Source organism: Zingiber officinale, chromosome 11A (assembly GCF_018446385.1).
Source record: "Zingiber officinale cultivar Zhangliang chromosome 11A, Zo_v1.1, whole genome shotgun sequence".
In the NCBI taxonomy this organism is placed as follows: Eukaryota; Viridiplantae; Streptophyta; class Magnoliopsida; order Zingiberales; family Zingiberaceae; genus Zingiber; species Zingiber officinale.
In genome coordinates, this window is record NC_056006.1 from 82223339 (window position 1) to 82239599 (window position 16261).

A 16261-nucleotide genomic window follows, 5' to 3' on the forward strand; every position below is an offset into this window, starting at 1 on the left:
GCGACTCTAAACCCTAGCACATCCGATCAGGGGAAAGTCAGCTTCTTGTCAAATGGCAAGAGCGGTGAACAACATAGCCCAGCAAGGACTCTAAACCCTAGAACACCTGATCGGGAGGAAGAGTTCCAGGACATACTAATTTTCAATCAGTCAGACTTGCAGTCTCTTTCGATTAGACTTGAGGGGAAGACTTGTGATACAATGATGAAGAGAGACCCCACTAGAGATAAGTCAAAGAAGGAAAGAACAACTGATGTAGAGGTCAAAGTCAAAGAAACAAGATCCATAGATTAGGCGATGTCAGACAGACGGAGCAGCAAGGGTGGGCAGATGAGCATAGTTCCGAAAGGATGAACTTGCTCAAACGATAAATCTCTAAAAGCCAGCTACGGAATGTAAGAGACAATAGTAAAATCCCCTCGAACCATCGGCCCGGGCACCCTGGCCGAGCGACCATCGGTCGACTTACAACATGACCCCTGCATGCCTTGTCGTACTCTTTTGGAGACTTGTGTCATTGACAACGAAGCATGTCCAGCAGGTAAATCGTACTTTAGAAGCTTCCAACATGTTACATCAGAGATTTACATGCTTGCTTAAGGAAAGGTGTCAGGGATACTTTTTCACTTATCTTTTCCTATGATGTTTTGGAAAACGTCCACATGCTTTGGTATGCGTGCATAGATGCTACAACGGTACTATAAAAGAGGTTCCCATCCACAGATGGAGGTATGCGATACTTCACTGTTGAACACGCTTTTACTACAACATACTTACTATTTTTCTTTTACATTTGGGTAGATCACTGACTCGAACGTTGAAGGGCCAAGACTGATAATCTCTTTTCAGCCTAGCACTAATATCATTTGAATTATAGGATCACATGAAATTTTCACCTCATCAATTTTTAAATTATATTTTTAATTTCATCTTCTTCGCTTTCAGATAAGATCCACGTAATCTGATCTTTTCTCAGTTTGTTTTTCTTGGAGTGTTATTTAATTTTCATGCGAATAATAAATCAGTAGTTGTGATAGGGAATCCATTACTAGAGTGGTGATGTGAGGCCATCTACATAACATACTACATGCACTGATTCGGTGGGTAGTGTCAACTACAGACTCAATTATAAGTCACTTGAAATTAAAATAATCCTTTTATTGTTTGCAAATGGAATGCACCTTTCATGATCATTAATTAGTGTACCACTTAATTAATCATCTTTTAATCATAAATTGGCCCATTAATTACCGCCTTTATTTACCTTCTACTAATTAGTTTCCTTACAAATGATGGCGAGAAGGATTGCAACTCAGGTTTGGTGCAACAAGTGACTTGAGAGGAGAAAGAGACATCATATTGTTGGACAATATTCTAAAGGATATTTGTAGAAGTTATAGGAATTTTAATGAATTGAAATAATAGAAAACAACTCAAACTTATCGAGTTGTTGTATCAGCCGAGCTACTATGTCAGTAGAGCTACTGAGATGTCGAGTTGTCGAGCTATTGTGTTGGCCGTGCTGTCGAATTAGTCAAGTTGTCGAGTTAGCCGAGTTGCTAAGTCATCGAGCGGGATGTTGAGCCCTGAGTGGGAAGAGAAACATTGAGGTCTGCGTTTGATGTAATTTTTCTAAAATAAATTCATCCATTCTAACAGTGCTTTAAAATTATGATAGATGTTTATTTCCTAGAATACAATGATAAATCGTGATCATCACTAAGCACATGTCACTCATGGAGAACTGAGTGAGTACTTGAATACTATCATGATTAGAGTTGTCGAACGGAGTGCACGACAAAAAGTAAGTAAGCAAAGGGAACAAGTTTGGATGAAATTTCTTTGCTTGCGCACCTATTCTGGTCATGGTAAAGCCTCCCTCTTATATAGGAGCTCAGACTTTTAGCTACAATAAATGATTAAATAAAAATTATTCATACATATTCTCCGTTATTGCATTCGTTATACTTTTAACATCAAAGCAAAAAGTGATTCGGATGACAAAATGTTAACAGATTCATTTGAAAAAATTTCTGACGAACATAGGCCCTTAAAAGAATTTTTTTTTTCCATCCTCTATTCACTTAACTGTTAGTTATAAATTAACTTTATAATTTATGAACCTTCATATAATCTAAGGGTAAATTACAATAATTATTTTAAAAAAATATCATCATCTTTTATTATAATAAATCATTGAACTATCCTGCAATCAAATATTAAAAAATAATAATAAATCAGATAGACATGTAGCACATGCATGGCTTAATCCCATTTGATTCATCAGCAACACACTTTGTTCATGAATGGGACTACGTATTAATTTTTATTCACAGAGTAGTTGACAAGTCCACGTTTGTTGAGCAAGAGTAGCTAAGAAGTCGCTAATGCGATAATTAATGGCCAAACGCATCTTATTGTGGAAGTCGTTGTCGCGTTACTTTGTCATCATAGTGCGTAACTAAGATTGAACTTCCAAATCTTTTCTATGTATCGGAAGTCCAAAGTCGATCCATTCGCTCATCTAATCATTTAACTTCCTTTGGGTGATAACGATGCAAGAGAAAGTCCCAGTCTAGGGTGCAGCGGAAGAACCGTTTAGTTATCATCTAAATATCTACGATTCTCTATTGATGGTATATTTATAGGGATTTTTCTCTAAATAGGATATGTAATTACAAGATGTTAGGCTTCCAGGTCAGTAAAATTTTTTTGTAAGGCTGAATCGGTCGTCTCAGGTTTAATGTTAACTGATTCAACATATAGTTTGCTTAATTTTACTATTTAATTAAGAGTATGACCTTTAATAATTAATTTTTGTGACGTCTAAAATAAAATTACATTAATATTATTTTTTTTCGTACTAAAAATAATTTTAAGACTTATTAGTAATTTTCTTTAGTTATTTTTAATATATAAAAAAGGTAGATCCGCTACCTTAATGACTCATACTATCAGTTCCACGAATATGGAGAGAGGTAAATATAGATATACAGACGTTAGACTAATGGTAGGATAAATCTCAGGTCGTCGGTTCCTGAGAATCGACTCCTAGTCATCACGCCATCATGCACCAGGACATTATTTTTTTATATAAAAATATACACCGTCATGGTTATCTTTAGTCTTATATCTTATGATTGACAATACTACGAACGGAGAAACTTCTATAAATACCATAGATCGACGACGTTAAAAAGTATATATTTCTTTGCCTTTTGACTAATATCAAATTAAATGTATTATATGTTTTTATCATTTTAATATATCTTACTATTTTATTAAAAATCTCCCCCCCTTTACTAACTAGCTTTGGTGAAGCCTAAAATGAATTTACGTTAATATCCTTTTTTTCTATTCATACTAAAAATAATTTCAAGGTTTATTAGTAATTCCACAAGCGAAACAATCAGTAATCTAGAGTTCGAGACTCAACTACGGCATATTATTATGAATTTTTTCTCATCATTAATTTTCTCTGATTGTTTTATATAAAAAAATATAGTTCTTTTTAATCCCACATCTTATAATTGACAACATTATAATCAAAAAAGCTTCTATAAATATTTTAAGCCGACGATGTTAAAAAATATACTTTTCTTAGTTTTTTTACTAAGATAAGTATAATATTAAATTAAATTAAATTATTTTTTTTCATAGGGAAGCCAGGGTGATATTTTAAAATCCAAACAATTTGGATTTTCAAAGACCCAAATAATTTAGATTTTTAAAAGTCAGGTATTTTACCTTAATGATTCTACTAATGACTGTACTTTAGTATTTTAATGCTAAAATATTTTCATTAATATAATTTCATTATAAATGGTCAATGTGATTTCAATGTATTATATTATACACGCGAGTTATTCTAATATATGATCTAGATACTCATTTACGTGTGTTCATTGTGATAAAAGGTGAATACGTTCGCCCCCAGCGCCCACGTCAACCCGTCTCAAGGCCAACACGGAGGAGGTAAATTACGATCGGTTACTAGCTTTTGGAATAATGACTAACACATAAAAGAGATATTTACCTCGGCTTTGTCGAGATTCGAACACTAGACCTCATTATGACAATACCTTATATGCTAGTCACTAGATCCATCCGAGGAGATCATTTAAGTGTGTTCATATATTATATTATACATGCACGATGACTCATTACAAAATAAATCTTTGATTTGAGGTCTAACTTGACATGATGGCTTAATGTTGCTTGTTTTCTTATCTTCGTTAGTAATCATTTTAATTAGTTCACTTTCTTGTTGTCGTCTAATGACTTTAGCTTGCTTGGAAACTTATACAAGGTCAAGATTACCATGATGACTTGGTTGCTTGGGTCCCACACTCACTTTACCATCTCAGCATAGTAATCCTAGTCATCATGAGAAAAGGAAAAGACGTGTTAGATTCTTCTAGCAAAACAATCCAAAACGACGTGACAAAGAAAAACACTCAACTAAATCATTTTTGTCCACTCATGCAAACATGAGGCCTTTTTAAGTTCACACACGTTCAGGTTCAATCATCTTTTGTGTTTACTTTGATGAAATTAACTATAAAAAACAAATATTACTCTAACAAATTGAGATATAACAAATGAAAACTTTTCATATTCTTCCTTACTAACTAAGACTTTATTTTTTATCTTGAAGTAAAAAACTAATTCAGATTTGATCCGGTGATAAGGATGGGGGATCCTCATTGGCAGAAGGTCAACGACACGTGGAGGTCAAAGGTCAAGAGATTCAACCCTAAGACTGGCCGACCGGACGAAGCGGGCCGACCGTTGGGGCTATGCAGGCCGACCGGCCGTGAATCCCCTGAACCGAATGAAGACAGCCCGACTGGGGGTCGGGTTTCCGACGCTCAAAGGTAAAAAGATTTTAAGGCCGAGCGGGATGTCTGTTCGGCCGGGGCACCAGGCAACATAGGCAGGAGCAATCTCATCCGAGCATACGGCCGGGAGTTATCCCGGTTGGACCGATACCTATAACCGGCGACATAAGTAATACTCCTGCCGAGCGGCCGACCCGCTCGGCCCGGGAACAGACAGGGAACGCAAGAGGACAAAGGAGACAGAGGATAACATCATCCTCGAGACACCTACCGCCGACAAGCAGCAGAGTTGGCAGTCGAGCCATACACAGGATCATACGGTGGAAGCTTCCACCGTCACATCCGGGATATGCTCGGGCGATTGCGAAATGGCGCCAGAGGTACTTTTCTGACACAGGCTCGTTAAGGTATGTTTGGAGAAGCGTGCACGCATCGGGAAGCGTGCCCGCGTTTCCTTGGGATCCTATATAAGGACCCCTAGATGCCGACGAAGGTATGCGCAACTCTTTACTGTAGCCACATTACTCTGCCTCTCTCGTTGCCTGACTTGAGCGTCGGAGGGCCGTCGCCGGGAAACCCCTCCCGGCTCGGCTTCTTTGTAGGTTCGCCGGAGAGCTACACCACCAGTCGGAGACCGCGGAGCGTGTCACGTCCCCAGCGTCCGTCGACTCAGCGCTCGGACAGGATCAAATTGGTGCCGTCTGTGGGAACGCACATGAATCCGAGCCAAGGAGATGGAAGAAGCTGGATGTCAATTTCTGGTAATGCTCTCTCCTGAAGAGCTCGAGGCACTCGTCCAAGCGCGAGCCGCAAAAATCGTGGAGCAACAACAAAAAGCTCAGGCTGAGCGCGCAGCGCAGCAGGCGACATCAGCCTCGGGTGGCCGAGCGCCACCCGAAGACAGGCGGGAGCAGCTCTCAATATGGGGGCAAAACAAGGGGCCGGCCGACACTCAGATGGGGGCGCCGCCCGCCCCGATACCTTTTCATCGGGCTCTGTTCCAGACGCCCTCGGAGGTAGCACAAGCTAACCAAGATAAGCGATCTTCATCGGACGAAGCACCCATCCGGGACGTTAGAAAAGGAAAGGCGCCCCGATCGGACGCGTCTCCCGAGCGGACCAACCGGCAGTTCTCAGATGCCATTCTTCGCGATCCACTGCCGAGGCATTATGTGCCCCCTACGATCGGGGAGTACAACGGGACAACCGACCCAGACGACCACCTGGGTAAGTTCGACAGTACCGCCACTCTGCATCAGTACACAGATGGTGTAAAATGTCGAGTGTTCCTCACCACGCTTTCGGGATCGGCGCACCGGTGGTTTCGAAGACTGTCGGACGGCTCCATCACAAGTTTCAAGGAATTCCGAACGGCGTTCCTCCATCATTTTGCAAGCAGCAGGCGCCACCAAAAGACAAGCGTTAACCTGTTTACCATCAAGCAAGGCGTGAGGGAGCCGCTCCGAGCGTACATTCAGCGCTTCAACCAGGTGGCCATGGACATTCCAACGGTCACCTCGGAAACAATGGTGAACGCGTTCACGCAAGGGCTCGTGGACGATGACATCTTCCGCTCGCTCATCCGGAAGCCGCCGCGGGACTACGACTACATGCTGCATAAAGCCAATGAATACATTAATGTGGAGGAAGCCCAGGCGGCGAGAAGAAAAGAAGCCCAGAGTGACCAACCAGCTCCCGTCGAGCGGAAGCAGCCCATCAGTCACCAGCCACCTAGAGGACCGAGAGCTGAAGCCGCCCGTCCTCATCAGCACACTCGGTCGCACGCCGTCCAGCAAGTCGCGGTTGATCGTCCCAAGCCCAGGGGGAAGGTATGGACCCCGATGTTTTGTTCACTCCACCAGTCGGCTACTCACAATACCCCGCGACTGTTGGAGCCTCACCCCCATCGCTTATCCCGCGCCGAGGAGTTACCGCCGCCGATCGCCTTCACCAGACCGGCAACACCGACAACGGAGCCCCGTTCAAAGGATATAAAGGAGATCTCCCGAGCGGCATCATCGTTAGCAGCCCGGAGCTCACCATCGGGCATCACACGAACGACCTCGACCCTCCGCTTGGGAGGAGGAAAATAGGGGCAACGCATCTCGGGGAGAGATCAACATCATCGTCGGAGGCCCGACCGGCAGAGATTCCAATAGAGCCAGAAAGGCACACGCACGGCAGCTGAGGATCCACGCGGTGGGTTATAGCCAGGAAAGGGCAAGCGGACCCGAGATCAGCTTCGAGCCCAGGGACCTCGAAGGAGTTGAAGTCCCTCACGATGACGCCCTGATCATTCGAGCGGTAATAGCCAATTATACTATTCACCGCATTTTCATTGACACAGGCAACTTGGTCAACATAATATTCAAGAAGGCCTTCGACCAACTGCAAATCGACCGAGTTGAACTACTGCCAATGACGACCCCCCTCAACGGATTCACGGGAAACGAAGTCTTGCTGGTTGGCCAAGTTTGGCTAGCTATATCGCTGGGAGAAGAGCCGCTCAGAAGGATGAGGACCACAAGCTTCATTGTGGTTGATGCTCCTTCGGCGTACAATGTTATTTTGGGACGACCGGCGCTCAACGAGTTCCGGGCGGTCGTCTCTACCTTCTGCCAGAAGATCAAGTTTCCGGTGGAAGATCGAGTAGGGGAGGTGCGGGGAGATCAACTGGCGGCTCGGAGATGCTATGTGGAGATGGTCCTGTTAGAGTGTATACTAAAAGCCTAGCTTTTGGTATAAACATTTATATAGAAATAAGAATCACATTGGTCAAATGTCTACATTTATGATAAATGTAGTTGCTCAATTTATTTATATTGTAGATAACATGGTGTGTGGTGCCACACACAGAAGATCATGTTATCAGTTCCTTATAAATTATAAACAGTAGCTCATGACCAAGATGGAAAGGAACAAACCATTGGAAGGTCGTAGTGTAATTAGGTATTAGTTTATCTTAACTATATAATTACACTAGTACACTTAGAGTGTATTGAGTAGGACCATTTGAGGTCGTTCCTTTTATACTGACTTTATAAAGAAACAAAGACCTCAGTTATTATGGAAGTGTGTGCTCTTAATCCTAATATAATAACAAGCACATATATTTGATATTTATTTCTTTAATTTATCAATGGGTGAGATTTAGTTCGATAAATCAATAAGCCTGATAAGTTGGGAAATGATATCACTTATAGTGTGTGTTGTTGATTATAGAAGGAAACTGTGTCCTAGTAATCTAGGTTGAGAATGTCCCCAAGAGGAGCTCATAAGGATTGTCATGTTAAACCCTGCAGGTGGACTTAGTCCGACATGACGATAAAGTTGAGTGGTACTACTCTTAGAGCTAGATATTAATTAAGTGAGTTGTCAGTAACTTACTTAATTAGTGGACATTTGTTATCTTAAACACAGGGAGACTAACACACTCATAATAAGAAGGAGCCCAAAATGTAATTTGGGATTGGTGCGGTAGTTCAATAATAGTTCTTTAGTGGAATGAATTATTATTTATGAAATTAAGTTGTGTGTTCGGGGCGAACACGGGATGCTTAATTTCATCGGGAGACCAAAACCAATTCCTCCTCTCGGTCCCTATCGTAGCCTCTAGTATATAGAGATTTATACCCACCGCATACCCACCTTCTTACCCATCCAATGGGGCCGGCCAAGCTAGCTTGGAACCCAAGCTAGGCCCGGCCAAGATCAAGTGGATGAGTCATGTAGGTGGCCGGCCAAAGCTTGGGTCCCAAGCTTATGTGGCCGGCCACTAGAATATTAAAAAGGATTTTTATTAAAATTATTTCTTATGTGGATATCATGATTTTAAAAGAGAGTTTAAAAAATTAAAAATTTCCTTTTATAACTTTCTACAAAAGATTAAGAGAAGAGATTAATCTCTTTCCTTATTTGTAGTTTAAAAGGATGATTTTAATTTTGGTAAAACTTTCCTTATTTGTAAATCATCTACATGTTTAAAAGAGAGTTTAAAATTTGAAATCTTTCCTTATTTGTTGATTAAAGGAGGATTTTAAATTTTAAGAAAACTTTCCTTTTTAACCATGTTCATGATTTAAAAGAGAGTTTAAAATTAAATATTCTCTTTTATAAGTTTCTACAAAAGATTAAGAAAAGATTTGATATCTTTCCTTATTTGTAGATTAAAAGAGACTTTAATTTTTAGAGATAACTTTCATTTTATCCACATGTTTAAAAGAAAGATTTTAATTTATTCAAATTCCTTTTTATAAACCAATCATGAAGGAATAAAAATTATTGGAGAAATTTTATAAATTTCTGGAAGCAAATAAGGAAGTTTTAATTTGTGTTTAAAATTTTATTTGCTTGGAAATTTTATGGTGTGGCCGGCCAAATAAATTGGAGAAGAAAAATTATTTTTAATTAAATAAATTTTTCCTTTTCATGGCAAAAGAATTAAGGAAGTTTTTATTAAATTTTCCTTATTTGCCAAGACCAAGGATTATAAAAGAGGGGGTAGAGGAGGCTTCAAGGCGAAGGACTCTATTCTATTTTTCTCTCTCTTTTCCTTGGTGGTGTGGCCGGCCCTTTCTTCTTCTCTTTGTGGCCGAACCTCTTCATGCTCATGGAGTTTTAATTGGTGGCCGGATCTAGCTTGAGGAAGAAGGAGAGAAAACTTACATCCCTTGGAGCTTGGTTAGTGGAAAAGATCTTCATCTTTTGGAAGCTTTGTGCTTGGCCGAAATTTGAAGAAAGGAAAAGAAGGTGCTTTGGTGGTTTCTCATCTCGGAAGATCGTTGCCCACACAATGCCCGAGGTTAGAAGAGGAATACGGTAGAAGATCAAGAGGTCTTTCTAAAAGGTATAACTAGTAATTTTTCTTTCCGCATCATACTAGTTATTTTTGGAAATAATACCAAATACAAGAGGCATGCGATTCTAGTATTTCGAATATGTTTTTCGATGTTGTGTTTTTTTTTCCCTTGTGATTTGATTGTTCTTTTCGGTTAACCTAAAGTTATTTTAGGAAATTAAATATTAGCTTTCCATAAAAGGTTTTGTCTAGTTGGTGGTGGTTGCTCCCATATCCAAGAAGGTCATGTGCCTCGCCACATCAGTACTGGGAACCAATTATGGAAATTAATATTTAATGGAATTAATAACTTAAGGTGATTTGGGTCGAACGTGTTAAGTTCCGCAGGAGACCCAAGTCAAAACCTAAAAGAACGAATAAATTAAGTTTTGGATCAAACGTGTTAAGTTCCGCAGGTGATCCAAAATTTAATTTAAAAGAACACATGGTAGCTAGGAAAAGGTTCAGACCTTTGTACAAAATTTTTGTACCGTGGAACCTCTAGGTTTTTCAAGTAGCAACCAACAAGTCCGAGCCGAATCCAAGTCCGCTCGGAAGGTGCCGCGAGTAGAGGTAAATATTATAACCGAGAAACCTCTTTCTTTGGTTTATGAAGAGAAAGAGGAGGTGCAGATTGACTCTTCCCGACCGGAGGCCACCACCTTCATAGCATCCGATCTGGAGGAGAGGCAGAAGGAAAAGGTGATCAAATGCCTCCAGCGAAACTGTGACGTCTTCGCTTGGTCGACCCATGAGCTGCCAAGGGTCTTGCCAAGCGTAGCGCAGCATGAACTTCACGTCCGGTGAAGCAAAGGAAGAGGGACTTCAGCGCGGAGCAGAATGTAATCATTCGGGCGGAGGTCGAAAAACTTCTAGAGGCCGGCCACATAAGGGAAGTGCAATTCCCGAGTTGGCTTGCCAATGTGGTTCTGGTCTCCAAGCCGGGCAACAAGTGGAGAGTCTGCATCGACTTCCGAGACTTGAACAAGGCATGCCCGAAGGACTTTTACCCCCTGCCCCGGATCGATCAACTGGTGGACTCCACGGGCGGGTGCGAGATGATATGCATGCTGGATGCATACCAAGGCTACCATCAAGTGCCGCTCGCCAGAGAAGACCAAGAGAAAGTCAACTTCGTCACGGCGGACGACACCTATTGCTACAATGTAATGTCGTTCGGGCTGAAGAACGGAGGAGCCACCTACCAGCGCCTGATGAACAAGGTCTTCAGGGAGCAGATCGGACGCAACTTGGAAGTGTACGTGGACGACATACTTATCAAGTCCTTCCGGGCGGCCGATCTCTACGCGGACATGGAGGAGACCTTCCAAACATTGAGAAGATATGATGTCAAACTTAACCCTCAGAAGTGCCTGTTCAGAGCAAAAGGCGGGCGCTTCCTGGGTTACATTGTGACTGAGCAGGGCATAGAGGCGAACCCCAGCAAGATAAAAGCATTGCAGGACATGCCGGCTCCTAGAAATCTTCGAGAGGTACAGCGTTTCACCGGTCGGATAACGACACTATCAAGATTTATCTCTAAGACCGCCGACCGGAGCTTGCCATTTTTCAAGATTCTTCGTAAAGCCACCAAGTTTCAATGGGACGAGGAGTGCGATCGGGCGTTTGAGGAATTGAAGACTTATCTGAATTCCTTACCCCGTGTTGGCCAAACTAACCGTAGGTGAGCCGCTCCGCATTTATTTATCATCAACTGAGCATGCTGTGGGCTCAGCATTAGTAATGCTGAGCGGTGAGGAGCAACCAGTGTACTTTTTAAATCATATCTTAAAGGATACTGAGTCTCGCTACACCGGTCTCGAGAAGTTGGCTTTCACCTTGGTCCTTGCCGCTCGGAGGTTGCGCCCTTACTTTTTGGCGCACACCATTATTGTGATGACGAATAGCCCGCTAGTAAGGGTACTCCTGAACCCCCTGAAGCATCCAGATGACTCATCAAGTGGACGACAGAGCTGAGCGAATTTGACATCCAATACCAACCCTACTCGGCGATCAAAGTACAGTCCTTGGCAGATTTCATGACCGAGGTACAAAAGCCCGAGCCCGAAGCTACATGGAAAATATGTGGACGGATCGTCCACTCGACTCGGAAGCGGAATTAGGATTCTGATGCTTTCACCTCAAGGAGAGCGGATGCATTTGTCCGTCCGGCTGGACTATCGGACAACAAATAATGAGGCTGAGTACGAAGCCCTCATAGCCGGATTGTAGGTTGTACGGCATGTTGGAGCCAGCCAGGTGATGATTCACTCAGATTCCCAACTAGCCGCTCAACAACTCATGGGTGCCTTCGAGATAAACAATGCAAGACTCAAGTTGTACGCAGACGTCTTTGAAAAACTCAAGACTAGCTTCACCGAGGTGGTGGTCCAGAAAATACCTCGAGCGGAGAACCAAGCGGCGGATGAATTAGCCAAGCTCGCAAGCTCGATATCGTCGGTCGTCATCCAGCAACCAATCGAGCAAGTATCCTTGGTAGTGCACATAGACCGGATGGAGGGCCTCACATTCCCAAGCGATTGGAGAACAGCCATCATGGAGTTTCTGCGCTCCGGGGCCACACCGTCCGATCGGGACGAGGCTCAACTACTAAGGAGGAGAGTCGGCCGATTCAAGCTCATCGGAGATCAACTTTACAAAAAGGCGTTCTCCCGACCTTTGCTGAAGTGTGTCAGCTCGGAAGACGCCGAGTACATTCTCCAGGAGGTACACCAAGGATCTTGCGGAGGTCATCCGGGCGGCCGGTCTTTGGCTAGGAAGATCCTGCTGGCCGGATACTTCTGGCCAATGCTACATGAGGACGCTGCTCGGACCGTCGCAACGTGTCTCTCTTGTTAGAAGTACCATAGTAGTTCTCATAGGCCGACGGAAGGAATGAAATCGTCCACAGTGTCTTGCCCATTCGACCAGTTGGGCATGGATATCGTAGGAGCTTTCCCTATGGCGATCGGACAACGGAAGTTCCTGTTGGTGCTAGTTGATTACTTCTCCAAGTGGGTGGAGGCTGAGTCATTGGCCAAGATAACCGAGCACATGGTCAAGAAATTCATTTGGTAAAACATCATCTGTCGGTTCGACATTCCGCGTCGGCTCGTGTCGGACAACGGACGACAGTTCGTCAGAAATCAGCTCGAGAAATGGTGTAAGGGATATGACATTGAGCAGCACTTCACGTCTGTGGCGTATCCCCAAAGCAATGGTCAAGCCGAAGTAGCCAATTGGGAGATACTCCGAATTCTTCGGGCTCGGCTCGACCACATGGGAGGAAGCTGGGTGGACGAGCTACCGGGAGTCTTATGGGCCATCCGCACGACCCCAAAGGAGGGAACGAGAATAACACCGTTCCACCTAGTGTATGGAGGCGAGGCGGTCGTCCCAGTCGAAGTCAGCGTGGAGTCCGTCTGGATAAAGAACTACGACGAAGATAATTCCGAGCGGAGGCAGCTAGAATTGGACTTGATCGACGAGGAGCGAGCCAAAGCGTCCGTTCGGCTGATAACCTACAGGCAAAGAATGAAGCAGAACTACAACCGCCGCGTAATTCCTCGAGCATTCCAGGTGGGCACTTGGTCTGGAAGAAAGTGAAGCCGGTCGGTGACGTGGGCAAGCTGGAGGCTCCTTGGGAGGGACCCTTCAAGGTCGTCGAGAAGCTCCGATATGGAGCCTACTACTTGGAGGATAAGGATGGACGGCGGCTGGGTAGGCCATGTAGCGCAAACCATCTCCATCTCTATCGGGTCGGATGAAAGGTGCGCCGATATAATATATTTTCATGATTATTCTGTTCGGATGTATCTTTTGGCTGCAGGAATGAAAGTTATAAGAACAAAACAAAGGCATGAGCATTGTGCGCCCAGCGGATAGTTGTACAAAGGCATGATGAAGACCCCGTTCGTTCGGCCGGGAGGGAGTATATTATCCGAGTCATAGGCTCGATGGCAAAGACCCCGTGCCGTTCGGCCGGGAGTATATTATCCGAGCCATAGGCTCGATGGCGAAGACCCCGTGCCGTTCGACCGGGAGTATATTATCCGAGCCATAGGCTCGATGGCGAAGACCCCGTGCCATTCGGCCGGGCGTATATTATCCGAGCTATAAGCTCATTATTGAAGACCGTCGAGTTCCGACGTTAAACCCTAGAGTCGGACCGGCGACTATAAACCCCCCGGCTTCAAGACCGTCGAGCGGCGACGTTAAACTCTAGAGTCGGACCGGCGACTATAAACCCTCCGGTCGGAAGACCGTCGAGCTTCGACGTTAAACCCTAGAGTCAAACCGGCGACTATAAACCCTCGGCCGGAAGACCGTCGAGTGACGACGTTAAACTCTAGAGTCGGACCGGCGACTATAAACCCCCCGGCTTGAAGACCGTCAAGCGGCGACGTTAAACTCTAGAGTCGGACCGGCGACTATAAACCCCCCCGGCTTGAAGACCGTCGAGCGGCGATGTTAAACTTTAGAGTCGGACCAGCGACTATAAACCCCCCCCCGGCTTGAAGACCGTCGAGCGGCGACGTTAAACTCTAGAGTCGGATCGGCGACTATAAACCCTCCGGTCGGAAGACCGTCGAGCTCCGACGTTAAACCCTAGAGTCGAACCGGCGACTATAAACCCTAGACCGGAAGACCGTCGAGCTCCGACGTTAAACCATAGAGTCGGACCGGCGACTATAAACCCCCCAGCTTGAAGACCGTCGAGCGGCGACGTTAAACTCTAGAGTAGGACCGGCGACTATAAACCCCCCGGCTTGAAGACCGTCGAGCGGCGACGTTAAACTCTAGAGTTGGACCGGGGACTATAAACCCCCCCGGCTTGAAGACCGTCGAGCGGCGACGTTAAACTCTAGAGTCGGACCGACGACTATAAACCCTCCGGTCGGAAGACCGTCGAGCTCCGACGTTAAAACCTAGAGTCGAACCGGCGACTATAAACCCTCGGCCGGAAGATCGTCAAGCTCCGACGTTAGAACCTAGAGTCGAGCGGCCGTTCGGCCAAGTTACCAAATGTACTTCGCGAACACCTAGCGGGAATTCCATTTAAAGAAGTGGGGGGTGTTCAGGCGAACGACCTAGTTACAGGGAATACTTCGTGAAAAATTCCTTGGGAAAGCAAAGCAAGACGAGAAACGATTAACGAGAAGAAAAAGTGAAGACGCGAACGGAGGTAGTTCGCGCTCCGATCGGAAGACACAAGTATTGACAAAAAAAAAGTAAGCTAATAAAAAGACGGCATATCTTCATTAAAATTCAGGCTCTTAGAGCCGATCGGAAGGGTTACAAGAAACACTACTCGATGAAATCATAAACGGTCTTCGGGATGGAAGAGAGGAGCGCCACGTAGTCTTCAGCCGGGATGGTTGTGGAGTCGGGAAGCTGACCCTTAGACTTTAGGTAGTCAGTCGTGGCGGTAATGGCCAACTCAAAGGCGGTATACATCCGCTCGCAGACCTTCTCAGAGAATTCGTTCGAGCGGATGTGCTGCTGCTTCAGTGCTGCGACCCGGCCTGGCTCGGCCTCTTGATACTCCTTGAAGACAGCTTGAGAAGCTTCAAGAGCCTCCTGCAAGTTCTTCAGTTCGTCCTTATGCTTGATCACTTCACTCGAGCGGCTCGCCTTCTCGCCGTCCAGCTGCTCCACCAACTCCTTAACTCGTTGCTCCAGGCCCCGCGCTTCGACGTTTTTCTTCTCCAGATCGGCGATGGCCGTTTTCTTCCGATCGGTGGCTAGGCTTATTTTCCGGTCAAGTGTCTTGACCTGTCTTTCGAGTTCAGCCAGAGTATGGGCCTGGTCAGCCGTCTTCTTTCGCTCCGCCTCCAATAAATCTTGGGTCTTTTTGAGCTCTTTTTGCAGCTCGGCATATGAGGGACCCTGGGAGGGGGCGCCGCCAGAACTCTTTAGCCTCTTCTGCTCTTCGTCCAACATGGCCAGCCGATTGGAGACAACAATCTCCTCCACCCATCTCTGACATAAACAGGAGTATTGATAGCCGATCGGAAAGAAGACGTTAAGAACTTCGGAGGAAAACACACTTACCCCAGTGGCCTACTGCATATGGCTGTTGGCTAGTTTACCGAGCGGAATCATCGCGACTCAGGCCCAAGCATCGGCCCACATCTCGACGAGAGGCCCCTTCATGGTGATCATATGCTCGGGCGCAGTCGGTCGATCAGACTCGGGCAAAAGTTCCTCAGTGGGAAGATGCAGGGTGGCCCTGATTGTGCGACTCCGACCGGGAGACGTGTGAGCAGATGCAGAAGGAGCAGAGGCCAGGGCGGAGAATTTGGACAAGATAACCGAACGCTGGATCCGGCTGGGGGCAGGTGGAAGAGCGCTGACCGGCACCGCCTCAATAGGGTTGGCGGGCAAGTTTAGTTGCGACGAAGTCCGATCGGAGGATAATGCCTCCACCATTGGAGTTTTCCCAAGAGAATCGGACCCCACCTGCTCGGATACGCGAACAGCAGAAGTAGCCGATCGCAAAGGTGTATCCGTCCGATGCCTCTTTTGTCTAAGTGGCTGCTCATCTTCCTGACCGGAGCCTTCCTCTTGCACGGCTAGCTCC